Source organism: Anas platyrhynchos, chromosome 10 (assembly GCF_047663525.1).
Source record: "Anas platyrhynchos isolate ZD024472 breed Pekin duck chromosome 10, IASCAAS_PekinDuck_T2T, whole genome shotgun sequence".
Lineage (NCBI taxonomy): Eukaryota > Metazoa > Chordata > Aves > Anseriformes > Anatidae > Anas > Anas platyrhynchos.
In genome coordinates, this window is record NC_092596.1 from 11,034,897 (window position 1) to 11,051,405 (window position 16,509).

Here is a 16,509-nt window from a genome sequence, read left to right on the forward strand (position 1 = left end):
TACAGGAAGTCCCTGTTAGAGCTAAAATTAATATCAAGTTCTTCTGAGCACCTATTTAGTGTCTTAATAACAAATTTCTCTCTCTCTCCTGCCCCCTCGTGTGTTTTTCTTTATCTACTATACTCCAAGCTCATCCTTATACCATTTAAATATCTCTCATTAGTATTGCAAGCACCACGATTAGTACCCATCTTTATTTAAAGAATCGAACACAAACTACACACGTGGACAAATAAATCTGTTAGAAGTACAAGTAAGATTACCAGGTCATGCACTCAGTGGGCCAGTGAGAGTTATGTTTTGCACAAATAGCAACCAACCTCATAAACTCACTCCCAATTCTTTAGCCCCACAGAAACTTGTCATAGAAACAGCAACAGGGCTGATGCTGAAGGGGCAGAGTTGAGTTGTTTTTATTTAGTTTTCTTTCCTCCTTTCCCCTGCTTTATTCTCTACACATCTTCGGACTCACAATGATACACGTGAGAACGCATTATACAGGCAATAGCCATACCTCCTGCATCGCCACATCCAAACTGACACAAGGCCACCAGCCAGAGAAGCTTCTTTGAGTACTTCTGTGTCTCCTGCTACAGACTCTACTTTGACCTAATTAGGTAAAAATTGTGTAATTAACCAAAGATTTCTCAAAGTTGAGGGCATTTTAAGCCAATGATGCAACCCAAAGTCATCACTTCTTGCAGAATCCTATTCAGCTGTGGGGTTTTAACATAAACCAATGAGAAGATGTGTTTTTCCCTAGTCTTTTTCTAGGAAATACACATATTGTTTTGACTGAAATAGTCATCCAAAAGATAATTCCAAGCTACTACCCTGAACAGAAAACTTACACTTTAACTTAAACCTTGTGAACTGATGTGGACATTATTACAGGGTCTTTTGTTAGGATATATGGTGAAAACAGCACAACAAACAGTGGTATTGACAGAGTAGATGCATGAGGATATAACAAACTATTTTGTGAAAAGAAATATGTATTTGGAAGGAATAAGAAGGACAGTTTTTCAGATTAACCTGATTTTGTGTGAATTAGCAGTTGTCTGAAATTGTTCAGAGGTTTGGCATGTGACAGGAAGCACCAAACAACCTGACAGTGGGCAGCATGCACACAAACCCTGCAAAAGCTCTAAACAATCTGATTCTGCATTACACAAACAGACGTAGACAAACAGACCTACACACATCAGAGGCCCATGGATGGAGAGAAAAATATCAACGAAGCAAAAAATGTTTCTGCACGTTTTACATTGGCATCTATCCAGGAAGAAAAACCTTTTGATTGAACCTATTTCTATGAAAAGTTTTATTTTTGCTCCATTAAACTCAAATTTTCTTCAGCAAAATTTCCTTCCAATCACTATAAACATGTCCAATTACAAATCTTTGTTCGTATTTTCCCACTTTCAGTTTTTCTATTGACAGAGGAAAAAAAGGAAAAGGGGGCATAAAGACTCCAAAAGCACTAATCTTTTTTCTTAAAGTATTTCCTTTCAATTTTCATTCTGTGAAAATTTATGACAAAAAATAAAATTTTAGGTAATGTTTTACAGACAATACTTCTATCAACTCACATATGAGAGAACTCTAAAACTTGGTATGAATAAAGCATATTTTTTCTTAGGTTGACCCTTAAAAGAAACTCCTAATTTGCAATCACAGCAACAAAGTGAGATTAAGAAAATACTTTAGTGAATCTCTTGGCATAGTGAATATTAATGCAAGATGGTTATCTCCAAAGAAGGTGGAAACATTACATAAGGAAGAACAGATTGTCCTTCTCATTTTCAGAATGATTTCCTATCTAAAGATAGACACGTCACTTGATTTTCAAGCACTTGAGAGCAAGTAAATTTCTCTAAAATCCAAAGAATATACCTGCTATTAACAACCTTATTATCTAACAAGAAAAGCACTTAAGCACAAACTGTACTTAATTTATACAATAAGTAGCTATAAGTGATCAACACCAGAATCCTGTGGAGGAATTAAATATTCATTTTTCCTTTGCTGATTCAAGTACGGTTTTTACTCAGCTGTTGTGCAAGCTTGACAGTGGGGGAAAATGAGTCAAGTCAGCCATCCGGCAAGGAGCTCTATTTCATGGCAGGTGCTGGGAAGAAAGACACAGGTCTGCTCAGGGGGAGTCAGATAGGTAGAAAGTTTACCGACTTTCAGAACATTCTCAGTCATCAATACAGGAATAAACAAGCCATCTGTTTTCATTGAACCCATTGGCAAAGCTATCAAATTGCTGAAAAAAAGTAATTTTTTTTTTTTAGCATAGGCAAGTACATTGCTGAGACGGGTTAGAGCAGGAGGAAAAAAGTGCCTGAATCAACAGAATAGATCAGATGTGCTGGATAAATGCTAAGCGGAAAGATATAGGAAGGACAAACACACATATTCTGCTTAGAATATATTAAAAAAGAAATGTCAGAGGACCAGGCATCCTGGGAAAGGGAATGGAAAAAAGGAAGGTAATAAAGCAATAATCTCAGACGCAGCTCTGGAATTACCCAAAGTCTGCAGTGCTCTGTAGGGATTTTAAAGAGCACATTTAGAAAATTTGTTAGGAATTAGGAGAGCAGGGTCAATAAAGTTAAACTCTGTCAATAATCACTCTGTAATATGTACAAGGATCTTCCACCACAGTGCCCGAGGGCTACCTCTGAACTTAGAACTGAACTTTTCAAATTTAAAAAGACCCATTTATTGCAGCAAGTCATTTGAGAAAATCTTATTATGGAAAAAAGCCTAAAAATAGAGCTGTTTTTTTAACACTCAGGACTGACCCCCCTGGAGAGCATCTACGAACCAAACTTTGCCAAGAGGAATATTTAATGAGAAGTTTTGAAGTCATTAGCCTGGCCATAACAGCACCCCACGTGACTGCAGGGGGATTTGGGAGACCGGAGCAGGCCACACATGGAGCGACCAGGTTATCAAAACACAGGGCCCAACTCTGCTCTCAGTGTGTGCAGGCCTCATACTTGGTCTTCACGCCTCCAAAGAGTTAAGGCCATGCCTCCACTGTGTCATGGTGTGTTGTAAAGTAATTTTTAGCTCATGATGATCTAACTGGTGCCAGCTCAGGAGGCATCAGAGCGCTCGGCCCTGCTTCATGAGCCCTTCAGCACTGGGGAGCATTACACTGGCAACCCCAGAGGCCTTCTGCCATGGCCTGTGTGGATGTGCCGGCTCCCCAGCATTAGAGCATAGGGAGCTCTAATGCAGGGTGATACCACCTCTGTCCTCACAGCTCTCACCCTTATGGGGACTTCTGCACATCATCCCAGCCTCAGAGGCTCTGGCATGGGCATTAGGACCGTCCTGGCATTCAGCCTTCAGGAGAAGGGCTACAAAAATTCATTGCGAGCTTATGTTTTACTTGAGTATTTACATAAAGCATGTGTTCAAAGTTAAAAGCCCTCTACTTGCTCTTCTATAATTCAAAACATTGTGTAGTAAGGGATGCTATTAATATAGAATTGTTGCAGATAGAGAATGCCAGAGATAACAGCCACTTGAAGTGTTTAGCTCCTAGTGAAAATAGCTAGGGTGGATGGTGGGAGTTGTGTGCTACACATCAAAGATCGAAATAACAAGTAATTTTTTTTTTGAAGAGAACTACCTAAATCATGGATGGTTTTAAGAGGGCTATCTAAGCCCTACAACTGGATCTTGCTCTTTTTTTCTCAGATGACATACCAGCAGTCTTGTTTGTTGTTAAATGGCTCCGCCACACTAAGCTGCAATGGTATGTTACCAGAAAACAGAAAATGCCCAGAAGTACTTGGGGAATGTGGTTCTTAAAGAGGACCTTCATGTCCTTCAGATAAATGACCCTAGTTACTTGACTGGGATGACTTATTGCGGGTAAGTACACTAGGATCGCACTCCACTGTTAAATCATTCAATTTGTCCAGAAACACAGTAAAACAAATGAATGCACCACAGTTCATATTTGCATCAGATTTAACTTCTGAATGTTGCAAATGAAAATGTGGGCTTAATTTGACAAATTTCAGCTTTAAATTAACCTCTAATTTTCAGTCAGAATTTCTGTCAGACTGTCACTGACTATGATCTAAATGCCTTGGGGACTGATCTGAATGCATGGCAACAAAAAGACAAAAAACACTAGATAGTCTTTTTCCATTAGTACCATGCTCTAAGAAAACAACACAAAACCCACAAAGATGCTCTTTGTCATCCCTTACACCAAGGAGTGTTTTGCTGCTGCCTAACAAATGGCCTTTAGGAACTCAGTCCTAGAAGGCACTTACCACTGAAATCCTAACCCAGACAGGAGATCACACACACATTTGCACCTGAGATTACACCTAAGAGTTGGTAACATAGAACACTTGGGTCTACCTTTATCTCTCCTCTTTTTTTTTCTTTTTTTTTTTTCTTTTTTTTTTTTTTTTCAGCAGGAAATTTTTGTTTCAGCACAATTTGAAGTTTCTGACAACAAAATCCCATCAGGTCTTCCACACGTGCATGCACTTGAGTGCTGAAACACATCAACAGCATCTGGACTGAACTGAATGCACTTGGGAACTGCTTGAGTACCCTGTCGGCTGTCCTGGGCAGGCACAACAAATCCCAGCACACAGTAAATTAAGCAAATGAGCATGTGTTTCTGCATGGGAAACATGACAAGTTTGTCACAAACCCACTGAACGCTGCTCACAACTTTGTGGGACTGGGTGCTCATGAGTGCTGAACAATCCACAGCAGAAAACCTTAAGCATTTGACATCCTTTCTTCATTCTGTTTACTTACTCTTTCCAAAACTCAGTGAAATAAACTGCAGTTTGAGGGATATTAAGACTAAACATGCTTTTTTTCTGAGTACAAACTCTGGAGCTGTAAATGATTAATATTAATAATGGGAAAAATCTGTCATGTATAAACAATATAAACAAACAGTAACAACCACTTAAATTTGTTAATCTGAGAATTTCTTTTCTCTGATTCTCTTCCATAAACAAAATATTTTTTTCATCAGGCACTATCCATTATGTTCATCCTTGGTGTAGTTACAAGGCAAAAAAATGTGGATTATTGATGAAACAGATCATAATGGCTCTTTCCAAGCCATTATCATCTATCATTTAAATGTGTATTCAATGAGCTTTAATCTGCAAATTTGTCACGATTGGGAGCCATTACGATTTAACAGATTCATTGTGTTTGCTTTATTCTTCTTTTAATATGATGCATGGTGCGTGTTGTATAGACAACACGTGAAGACATTTTACCTAGCAGAATGGACTTTTTAAAAAAGTTACTACACATGAACAGCTGCTTATTAGAGCCTTAAATCTTTACAAAATAAACAACAATGCTGAAATGCCAAGTTGTTATACTAATAAATGAATCCTTCAAAATCTTCATACCCAGGCACAGTGCTCATTCTTCTGAACCGCCTCAATCTCCTGTTATATCTTAGAACAGCACCATGACCAGTCATAACTGAGATTTCAACTACACAAATTTTCACCGGTCCCCTAAACAGTTACTATTTCTACTGGTTGAGATGAAGCGAACAAAATCAATGAATGCTCTCTCACTGATATTAATCAGTCTGAGTTGTGTACCATATATTACCAAGGATCTAAGCTATATCAATCTCTGGGTAGTTTTTTTTAATTCACTAGTCCATTAATAATAATAACAATAGCTTGCAACACCAACTAAAGCAAACTAGCATAACAAATTCTGTATTTTGGAAAACGAATGTAACACTGTTTTTTTTAGCTCAATATTTGTATAACTGCACAATTTGCAAAATTGCAAAAAATGATGGCAATTGGCAAAACATGTGCTTTTACTGGTTTTTGGCTCTGGCAGATTAATTCCATATCCAGTTTGTATATAATTCACTTAACACCTTCTCTTACTCAAGTTTTGCAATTTCCTGAATAAAATCCCTCCGAGAGTAAGCTGCACACTGTCTGAGCAAACTCCCCTTGTAGTCATCAGCAATATTGCTGTTTGCTTTGAAGATGCAGTGGGTAAATGCAAAAAACCTCATCAACCCAGAATTCAGATCACACTCTGGTTGTGATCCCCCTTCCCTTCTTGACATTATCCAGGAACATGGCACGGTGGGAAGGCTTCTTAGCCAGGCGTGAGGCAAGATGCAAACATGAGATCAGAAGGACTCATACCATGCGATGGCTTACCTCATGCCTTCTCTATATTGCAGCAGGCTGCTCTGAACTGGTTTGGGGTGGGGACACAGAGGCATGCGATGTGCACATTTGATCGACAGCTGTGCCAGGATTATTTGGAAAACGTGGCCTCCAAAACTGCTGTAGTACCTAAGCATGCATGCAGCCTGGGTAAGCAGCCTGCAGCCCTGCTGTGGTGAGGCTGCCCTGCAGCAGCTGGAAGCTCACCAAGCCATCATAGGTCTTGGGAGCAAGGAGGCTCTGCATGCCCTGGGAGGTGGGCTCCAATTGCTCCTCGGGCCATGCCTGCAGGCTGCTGAAAGCAATGACAGTATGAAGACTTTTTCATTATACACCACAATATGGTAATTGCACAAACAGCTGGGGAGTAGTTGTGGTAGGACTGCATGACACCGCTGCCACTCTGCCCATGTGAGGTGCATGTCAGCACTATGATGCCAGCCACCCTTTAACATCATTTGCACCCTGTTCACGTATTAATGAATTATTCATGGCCTTTACAAGAATGTCTGACTTTTTTCCTTAAATACAGGTATTTCCAAGCATAAAAATATACACATCTAAAAATAAAAGGGAATCATCCATTGGGCTTAAAACAAAATAATCTCACAAAAAAAAGGAAGTATTTTTTAACAGCACATATCTACTTTATGGCACTGGTCTCTTAACTTAGTGCTTATGAGTTAGGGAAACAGCCCCTTGGTGGATTACTTTTCATAGTTTGCTCGGTAATGTGTTTACAAAGCCATTGTTACAACTAGATGCTTATATATTTTGATATACAGCTTATACTACAACAGTACATCTTCAGAGACTTCATGCTTATTTTAAAAACCTATTTAAATGTTTCTTTACCTTCCCCCCTGGCAAAACAAGTTTATTGCCAGATACTCTAGGGCTCTATATTACAGTCTGACAGTAATTAAAGGCAGAATTAGTGGTGCTTTTGTAAGAAATGGTAACAGTGGCAAGTGTACACTGGGATGGGCCAAATTCATCTCTGACTGTAACTCCATTGAAATAACTAACTTACTCTAGGAACTAATTTGACACTTGAAATTTCAAATGAATGGCCTCTATTTTTAACTGTCTGACATTACTGAAACACATAACTCAGAGGCTGGGAAATGTTAAGTGGATTTTATTTCCCTTAGTTAGAACATTGCTCATCTACCCACCTGCTTTCTACTATGTATCATGTCAATAGTCTACTCCAGAAATCAGTGTTTTGTTAAGATGAGATTATAATGTATTATTTCAATGCAACCTGCACTTAGCTAATGGTCATCTGCTCTTGAAAATAGAAATGGAAAGTATTAGCGATAACCATTATCTCTAAACCACAGAGTAAATGTTACAAAAACATATTATCCAAAATTTTGTGGTTGTGAACACCTGTAATTTTTCCTCTCATCCTATAATCACACAATACACCAATATGCAAAAAATCTAATACATTGGTAGTACAGTCTAAAGAAAACTAAAGGAATTATTTTTATGTGCATGCCTTCTACTTGAACTCAGACTCTAAACACAGTTTTAGGATTTTGCAGTATGTGGAAATTAAGCTTTGACAAAACTATCTCTTCCAAAAATTTAATGCCATCTACCTATAGGTGTTAGCCCTACACACAGTAGCTATATAATCCATTCTGATTCTGCAGCAGTTTTCTAGCTATACAGAGATCTAATCTAATTCAACCCTATTTGCCCATTAAAAGACTCCTTTATCTGGTACGTAAAACCTATGCACTTCTATGAGATTTTTTTTAATATTATTTTTTATTTTTTAATAAAGAAGATGGCAATTCCTACAGGGACTTTACGGAGAGGGGCTGGTAGGAGGCATCATGCCCCTGTGTCTGGTCACTCCTCACCGCGAGAAGGGGAGCAGGGGCCTTGGAGCATCCTCAGGATCCTCCGGTGTTTTGGCAAAGCCACAGGTTGACACAGGAAGGTGCTACAACCCAATATTCAAGATTATTAGGTTTGAGGATGAGGAGGATTCCTGGATCAAGTGCAAAAGGAGCAGGAAATCCCTTATGTGACCCTTAGCACCTTCTCCCTTCAGGTTACAACTGCATTTTGCTCTTTATGGGAAGAAAAACAACCTCCTTTCGCAGTGAAGACTTGCATTATTATCTCTGTCTGACTGTTGCATTGATTAGATTGGAAAATGAGTAACTTTTATCACACTTGATTTGAAATAGCACTATTTGGCTTATGTTTATTCCTTAACATTTACAGAACAGATAATTGCATGGATCCTGGGAGTCAGACCCAACACTGTGATGTCTCTTTTGATCTCTGGTGTCAGGTTAAAGGAGAAAAGAAAGAAAGTTAACCTGTGATTTAACACTGGCCACTGTCTGGCTCCTGCTAGCGGTCTGGTCTGGGTGGTTTAGCCCTTTATGAGTGCATGTCTGGGTCCCTTCTTACCACATAGGTTCGATTGCTGCCACCTCTGATATCAGAGCCTGGTGGTGCTGGATGCTGCAGCATGTGCTTGGCCTTGTATCGCAGCAGATTTTTGCCTAAAACAATCAAGACAATTTTCTGTTCTTCTCATTTCACTCTTCCTTATTTTTTCGTTAAGTACAAGGAAAAGCAGATTATTTCAATTAAGAGCCTGTCACTGACAATTGTAAGCAACCTTTCTTCAGTTCAGTGCCGCAGTTGCAGTTTTAAGTTTCTCCCTGCTTCTGTCAGGATCTAATTTTCAAGGCCCCGTTGCCATGGCAGCAAGTTGGAATTTTAATCCAGTACTAAAGGTCAAGACAGGTCACCAGTTTCAGTTCCTCTTCAATCTCCCCATAAAGAGCCACAAAAAAGAAGCTGAGATAAAGGTCTGACCTAACCAAAAATTCCAGTCTAGCACACAGTCAGACCTGAAGCTATATGATTTGTATAAACCTTCCAATTTTTTTTGGAGCTATTGAAATTCATGCTAAATCAAAAATGGGCAGCACAGATTCACGTTCTTCTCTTCAGAAAAGCACATGTATGTCCTCAAAACGCAGTTCAGTGTATGTAACTTATCAGGGATATCGAAGAAGCAAACACTCAAATCAAGTGTAACAGGTAGGCAGGTAGTTGTGAAAGCAATCCCCTCATTACTGGAGGTATTTACTACTTTTACAGACTCAGATGAGCCTGACAGCTGCACTGAAGCCTTCCTTGTCGATACAAGGTACATGAGTCAACATCTTTCTTTCTAATTCTGGGAAGATCTTTTTGTGAATTTTTTTTGAGTAAACAAGACTTTCAGTAAGGGACAACTTCCTGAAAGCTAAGCTCAACTACCCTCACATTATTATTATTATTATTATTATTATTATTATTATTATTATTATTATTATTATTATTATTATTATTATTATTATTATTATTATGCTATTTGTATCTTGAAGGATAAAAAGCTCCTGTGGAAATTAAGAAATAACTTTAGATTTGCCAGTTTTCTAGACCCATCCCATGTTCTTTGCAACATGGATTTCAATTAAACAATCAGTTTGCACCTGCTGGGGTAAGGCTATAGAGATCTTCCTCTTCCTCAAGGGCTACATCATATCTTCATGAAGCCATGGTAGCAGCATTAGGAAAGTCTCAAAATGTGTTATTCCAAGGTGCACGGGCACAGGCAAGGGAAGCAGCTCTTCCTCCAGGAACTCAGAACAGTAATTAGCACAGCAGTGTGGAATATTTTTTTTTTTGTCATTTGCCTATATGTTGTAAGGTAAAGACATTCTGAGTCTGTGGCTCTGAGGGCTATCCAAGACTGGATAATGCAGTGAGTGTGGCCTAGCCCCATGGGGTGTTGTGAGAACTTTACTTCATAAAAAATAAGCCCTCTGGCCAGAAAATTGATAGGGTTTGGAGCCCTGCAGAGCCCTCCGTCCAAAGGATAATGGTAGCAATATAAGTTGCTCTGGATAGGCAGTGTAAAGCTGAGAAAAATGTGGTGGATTATTGGGGTTGTCAGAGGAATTCAGAGGAAAGATGCAAAGGATTAAGTTGTGATATTACAAGAAGTGGTTGTTAGTCTTACCTAGGATATTTAGGACACAAATTGAGAGTTTCAAGCCCATTCTGGTATTATAAATGCCAAGTTTCCTGGCAAAACCCATTCTTCTTTCAAGCTTATCACCCGTTTCCGATTACAACTATTTTTTAGTATGGTGCAGATGAACCTGGGTGACACTTTTCTCAGTTTGTCTCAGGCTACTAAGATATTAAAGTAAGAATTAAAGTGACTAGAGGAAAGAGCGACAGGAAGAAAAAGTGAGAAACAGCTGCATTCTGAACCTGAGGTATACTGGCAGGGCAGAGTTAAAACAAAATGTCCAAACTAAGGTGACCAGAAAGCAAGGAAGAAATTAGTTTATGTGCATTTTATCAGCAGGCGTGAAGCTCAGAAGACAAATGGGTGGGAGAGGTATAGGCTGTGGTGGCTTTCTCTGCTCTATCCTGATTTACATGTTCAGATTTACCAAGCGCATTTGTTTTTTTTCAAGATGAATGTTTGAAGTTGCACTGAAGTTCGGAAGTGATTCCATCCCACAGAAATGTAAATTGGGAGGTCGGTTTCAGACTGGCCTTAAGCCATGAAGGCACAACATATGCTGCTGCCTGTGGAAAAACTCTAACTGCAGGGAAACTTGTGGCAGATTTTCAGTCTTACTGGTTTCCAAAATGGTAACTGATACTTACCAGACAGGGAAATGCATCCTGAACCCAAACATATAAATGTATGTCATTTACCTGTCTTTATTAATACTGACACTTTGGTGGTCACAGTTCAGTGATAGTATTTGGCTGTGATGCATCCTACTTGAGAACAAAGTATTTCCATTTTTAGGGCAAATTTATTATTTTTTTTTTAAATGAGGGTTTATATAGCATCAAAAGAAATTGAAATGCTTCAATGCTTATTTGAGTTGCAATCATCAATGCTGGCAATACTGCAGTTGGGTAGCTTGTTTCAGGAATTCTTAAGGGCAGTAATTATATGTCTGTGATAGTCAAGAAAAACTATTCAACACTGATCAGCAAAATATGAGAGAATTAATTTAGTTCTGTTCACATAATCTTTTAAACAGATTTATAAACATGTCAGGAGAAAGAGATCATGGAGAAGAATGTATTAGGAAATAACTTTATTTTGACAGGGCGGTTAAACTGTATGTGAGCCAGCTAAATAATGAAAACAAATTAAAAGTCTAATTTAGAAATTATTTTGAGTAATGGGCTTATCTTCAAGGATACAGGGCTTTTAATTACGACACTGGATTTTAAAATATTTAACAGCAGCTGAAATGTCTTGAAAGTTTGCTAGAAGTAACTGGCCATAGGAAATGCTTGTATGTTTTAGTTCCAATTACTTAGTACTTTGCTCAAAAGTAGAAGCCTGTGGCACTGAAGAACAAAATGATACAGTTGTGACTGGTTATCATTGCTCCAAGTCCCAGGTGATAATATGTAAGAACTTATCAGGGCAAGAGGATGCAAAGCTAACTTCTAAACAGCAAAACAAAATACTAAATACGAAAGATGAATGATGTCTTATCAGACAGACCTTCTATTTTCATTTTCTATTTGTCCCGTTAATATGGTGCACTGTAGCTCTCTAAAGATTAATGGAGTTCCAATTACATGCCAGTGTTGTTTCACTTATCATAATTTGTCCACGGCAGTGTAAGTCCCTTGTATTCATGACTTCCCAGTTTACCCAGAGGGAATATCCTTGGAACTTCCCACTTCTAACAAACAGGCAGTACTTAGTCTAGTGATTAAAGCTTGCCACACTTACTAAGTGTAAATGAATGTACACTATAAAAAAAAGCAGGCTATCAACACTGGTGGGATCAATTGACACTCTTGTGCTTTAATACAATCGATTAAAAACTGTAATTAGAAATACTAAAATCTCAGCTCCTTCAGTGTGTTACATCTGGGCTGGATTGTGACTGGATCTCATATATAGAGTTGAAACATAAATAGAAACGTTCTTCCAATTCTACTTGGAGATGAATTTTACAAGTTTTTGGTTCATCTTATTGAATGGGAAATAATGCATCAACATTGAATGCATCCCAGGTTTTTAAAACTGAATCCTTTCAAGGTTAAGAATTCATCAGTGCTTCTTGATTGGAACGTTCTGAATAACAACATTATGCGTTGTCGCATTATCCAATATACAATCCTTGGTGTAAAATCCTCTTGATGTCTGATTACTCTTCATAAGGACCTCATGCTGATTCATTTCAAACCGTGAATTACCTTTAATTCATAGCTTGAACATGCTGCCAAATTTTGGTTTGCATGTTCCCAGGTGGCTATCCCTGACACAGTGGAGAACTTCCAAAAAGCCATTAGATACTTAGGAAAAGTAGTTAGATGTCAAGAAGCATATTTCCATTTTCAAACAGACTTCCATCAAGTACTATGATAATCTTTGGGATTAGAAAAGTATTGGTATTTACTGAAATGTTTTTAAAGCTGTGAAGTGAAATCCTGGCCCAGCTGAAGCCAGTGGTGTGCTCCCTTTGAAAAATCCTTGCTGAAATATCACATAAAAGGTTTTAGCTGCTTGTTTTGGTTTTCAGCCGACTGTATTTAGCTGTCCTCTAGCCCCCACACAGGTTGTGTATCATTAAGTATGATGGATCACAAAAACCTTATAAAGATAAAATAAGTTGGTTTTGTCTGATCCATAAAAATTTGTTGCTCTAAGTTTTTAATGGTTTCCGGTAGTTCTCTGAGCCTATGAGAAGGGCCTTTTAATACTGTATTAATACAGTAAGTATAGGAAGTCATTTTATGACAGGGGAAGAATACCATTATGATTACATTCTTCTTTTTAGCTAGGCTTTTATGGAAACTACCCAAGACTACTCTGCAGTATGATTTTGAAACACAGGATGTGCTTGATTAAAAAGGTTCTGGGTAGTTTCCAACTGGACTGAGGCCAAATGCTAACTACCAAACAGAACAAAAGAACTGGATGTTTGAGGATGACATCCTCGCAGTGGTAATTATATAACAGAAACTTAAGTCGCAAGCTAAGTATGTACCCTCGAATTCATGGAAGTTGACAGAAAATCCTTCTCAGTGCAATTGGTTGCACACCTTATCTGTTCCTACTTGCTATGCTTCATAACAAGCTAATCAGAGTAGACTGGATGAAAACTGCACAGCAGCCAATGGAGTCTTACAGTGAATTTGAAATTAAAAAAAGAAAAAAGAGAAAAAGGAAGCCGAGTGCCATATTTTCACATAGACCTATTTCAGCTACAGAAATTCACCACACTCTACATACACACCAGTGGTTCAAAATCTCATTTTCAAGACTTTCGAGTAGAAATTAAGATCTGATATTAGTTACATGAATTATTTAAAATATTCCTGATCACTCATGTACAATGTAGGTGCAGAACTTCAGTGCAATCCCAACATCATCCCTTTGGCCTGATCTTTCAGGATGTCAATGTGTCTACACTTGAATTTATAATGAGGTACAGGCAGCTTGGCTGCTGGAGCAGAATACATAGTGGAGGCAAAGCATCTTTGTTCTTCACACATGCCTCAACTAGTCGTGGCATAACTCAGTAATACGGTGAACGTAAGCACATTAGTACTAATTTCTAATTTGTAGAGTTTTCTAGAATCTACGGATTTCTAATCCTGCCAATGGAATCTATAAGATTGTCACTGTAAATAGACGATATAAGTTAAGTTTCACTGGAATTGAACGTAAACTTAAAAAGTTAGAAAATATCTAGAAAAACGTTCATGTTAAAAAGACGTCTAACAATGGATATAGATGAGCAAACCCAGTGGTTTGGATTGGAAGGGACCTCTAAAGGTCATCTAGTTCCAAAATCCCTGTGATGGGCTGGGACACCTTCCAGGAGATCAGGTTGCTTAAGGTCCCATCCAACCTTACTTTGAACTTTTTCAGGGGTGGGCATCCACAACCTCTCAAGGCAACCTGTTACGCTGTCTAACCACCCTCATAGTGAAGAATTTCTTCCTTACATATAATCTACATTTACTCTCTTTTAGTTTAAAACATTTATTCCTTGTCCTATCGCTACATAGCGTGGCAAAGAGTCTTTCTCCATCTTTCATGTAGGCCCCCTTTACGTATTGGAAGGTTGAAATTCGGTCTCCCCAGAGCTTTCTCATCTCTGGGCCAAACAACCCCAACTATCTCAGCCTCCTATTGAGGAAACACATGAGGAATTGGTGGGGGATACAGTTTTGAAATCCATGAGATCATGCTGAGTGGCTGACAGTGTAGCAAAAAATGTTACTGGGGATCAGTTGGACTGTAATTTTACAAATACACTCTGATGTCCCTGAAATGACCCAATGTTAGAAAGATTAAACCCTTTCTAATACAACTGCATTCTGATAAATACTAAATTATTAAAATACACAATTACTGCAGGAGTTGTCAATCTATCAGGGTTTATTTGGATCACATTATCCATCCCTAACTACTTAACACCATTATTTCTTTCTGCCCCACTTTCTGCTTTAATTTCATTATAAAGTACAATAATTCCCATTGAACATGGTGGTGACTGCACACGCAGATCTAAAGAAACAAATTGGCCTCGTAATACCAAGTCTCACAGTGGACTGCCTTCTAACCTCACAAAGCCCTATGGAAATTCTTGGAAGCTGCCTTAACAATTTTTCTGCAGTAAAAGAGAAAAAGTGATAGTAATGGGTTAGCTGATCTTCATTTGGAAGCTAAAAATAAAAGTAGCTTTATTGCAGCTCTGATCTCTCATGTGTAAAATCTATCACCTACCATAAGAAGGCAGTTCATTGCAGCAGAAATCTGATTGATAGTACTGGAACTTTAGATCAAGCAGCAGAACAGAGAGCAACTGGTTCATAAAATGTACTCAGTGTCTTCGGGTTTTATATCAGGCTTCCTATAGAGAGCTTTGGTCCCATTAAATGCACTATATACCACTGAGCTCTGAAGCACTGTTCTTCTGAAATTCAGCTTATAACTATAAACCATGATTGACAAGTCTATTACTGTTGGTTACAAACTATTGAAATATTGTATTTTATAGTATACTCACTAAAATATTTTTCACAGTGGAGTCCAAATACACTTGCTTTAGGAGAAAAATCAGTTTAAGATGTAATAATATTTTTTTATATTTTTTATTTTTTTTACTAGAGAATGTGCTTGATGTTAGATTTGGATCACTTAGATCTTCTGAAACATGAATGCAGCTATTCTTCTATGAAGAACAGTGGGTCTAGTTTGGCTAGCTTCTTTAAAAAAAAAAAAAAAAAGCAGTCCTTACTAGAAATCAAAATAGCAAAAGGGAGATACTAATTACATACTGAGTTTCATAAACAAATGCTTTTCATGCAAATTATTCCTAGCATTCCTACCCAATTCTTATTTGACCTTAATAATAAAAGATCTAATTGTAGACTGATTTAACTGTTTAAACATAGTTTTGTAATGCTTTGTGCAAGGAACTATCCTTATTTGAATGAGTACTTCCATGAACTGACTTTGAATAAAGAACTGGACCTTCAGAGCCTGGTGAACGTATCAATGTATTGGGCACCCACAGTCTAGTCCGAGATCTCTTACATGGTCACAGAGACATCACTGAATTCCAGCAAGCTTTCTACTGTACATGAACTTGCACTAAAAAGTCATGTATTGAAATAAATAAATAAAAAAGAAGTAGCTATCTCCCCATTGAGTTTTCTTCCCATATAGGGCTTTACTTAAAATCACGTCCCTACTGGATTAAAGAGGAACCACCAGAAACAGTTTGAAGTCATTGTAAATGAACATATTGTATTTACACAAACTTCAGTTAAGCTACTACAGTTCTACATTTGGTAGTTTAAGACTCTTGAACACTAAAATAAAATAGCAGCTCTGAATTGAAATCCGACCCACATATTTTAGTAAGTATAAAAACAACCTAATTTTCGAAGTAATTAATTTCTACTTGTAAATTATTTTGAGATGCTGGGGTAGAAGTAGGAAAACAGTGCAGCCTCAACCCACTGCCACATTATTGCAGTCTAACACCAGAGAAGCACCAAAGAAAAATGGTTTATCACAGTGGAGAATTAGCTCTTCCACAATTTTCAACTGTCATATTTATAGACCATCTGTGATTTTCAGCTGTTTCAAAATGTATGAAACTCAAGACCCACTTTTCGACACCAGCCAGTAGTATCATTCTGTACTATGTATTTAACTTTTCCTCACTGTATAAATGCTAAA

The 16,509-nt window shown here is 38.0% G+C and overlaps 1 protein-coding gene across 7 annotated transcripts in view; it reads right to left on the reverse strand.

The window, feature by feature from the left end:
- Window positions 1-16,509, reverse strand: part of AFF2 (ALF transcription elongation factor 2) — a 357,089-nt gene that overhangs the window by 105,760 nt on the left and 234,820 nt on the right. The window lies entirely within an intron of this gene.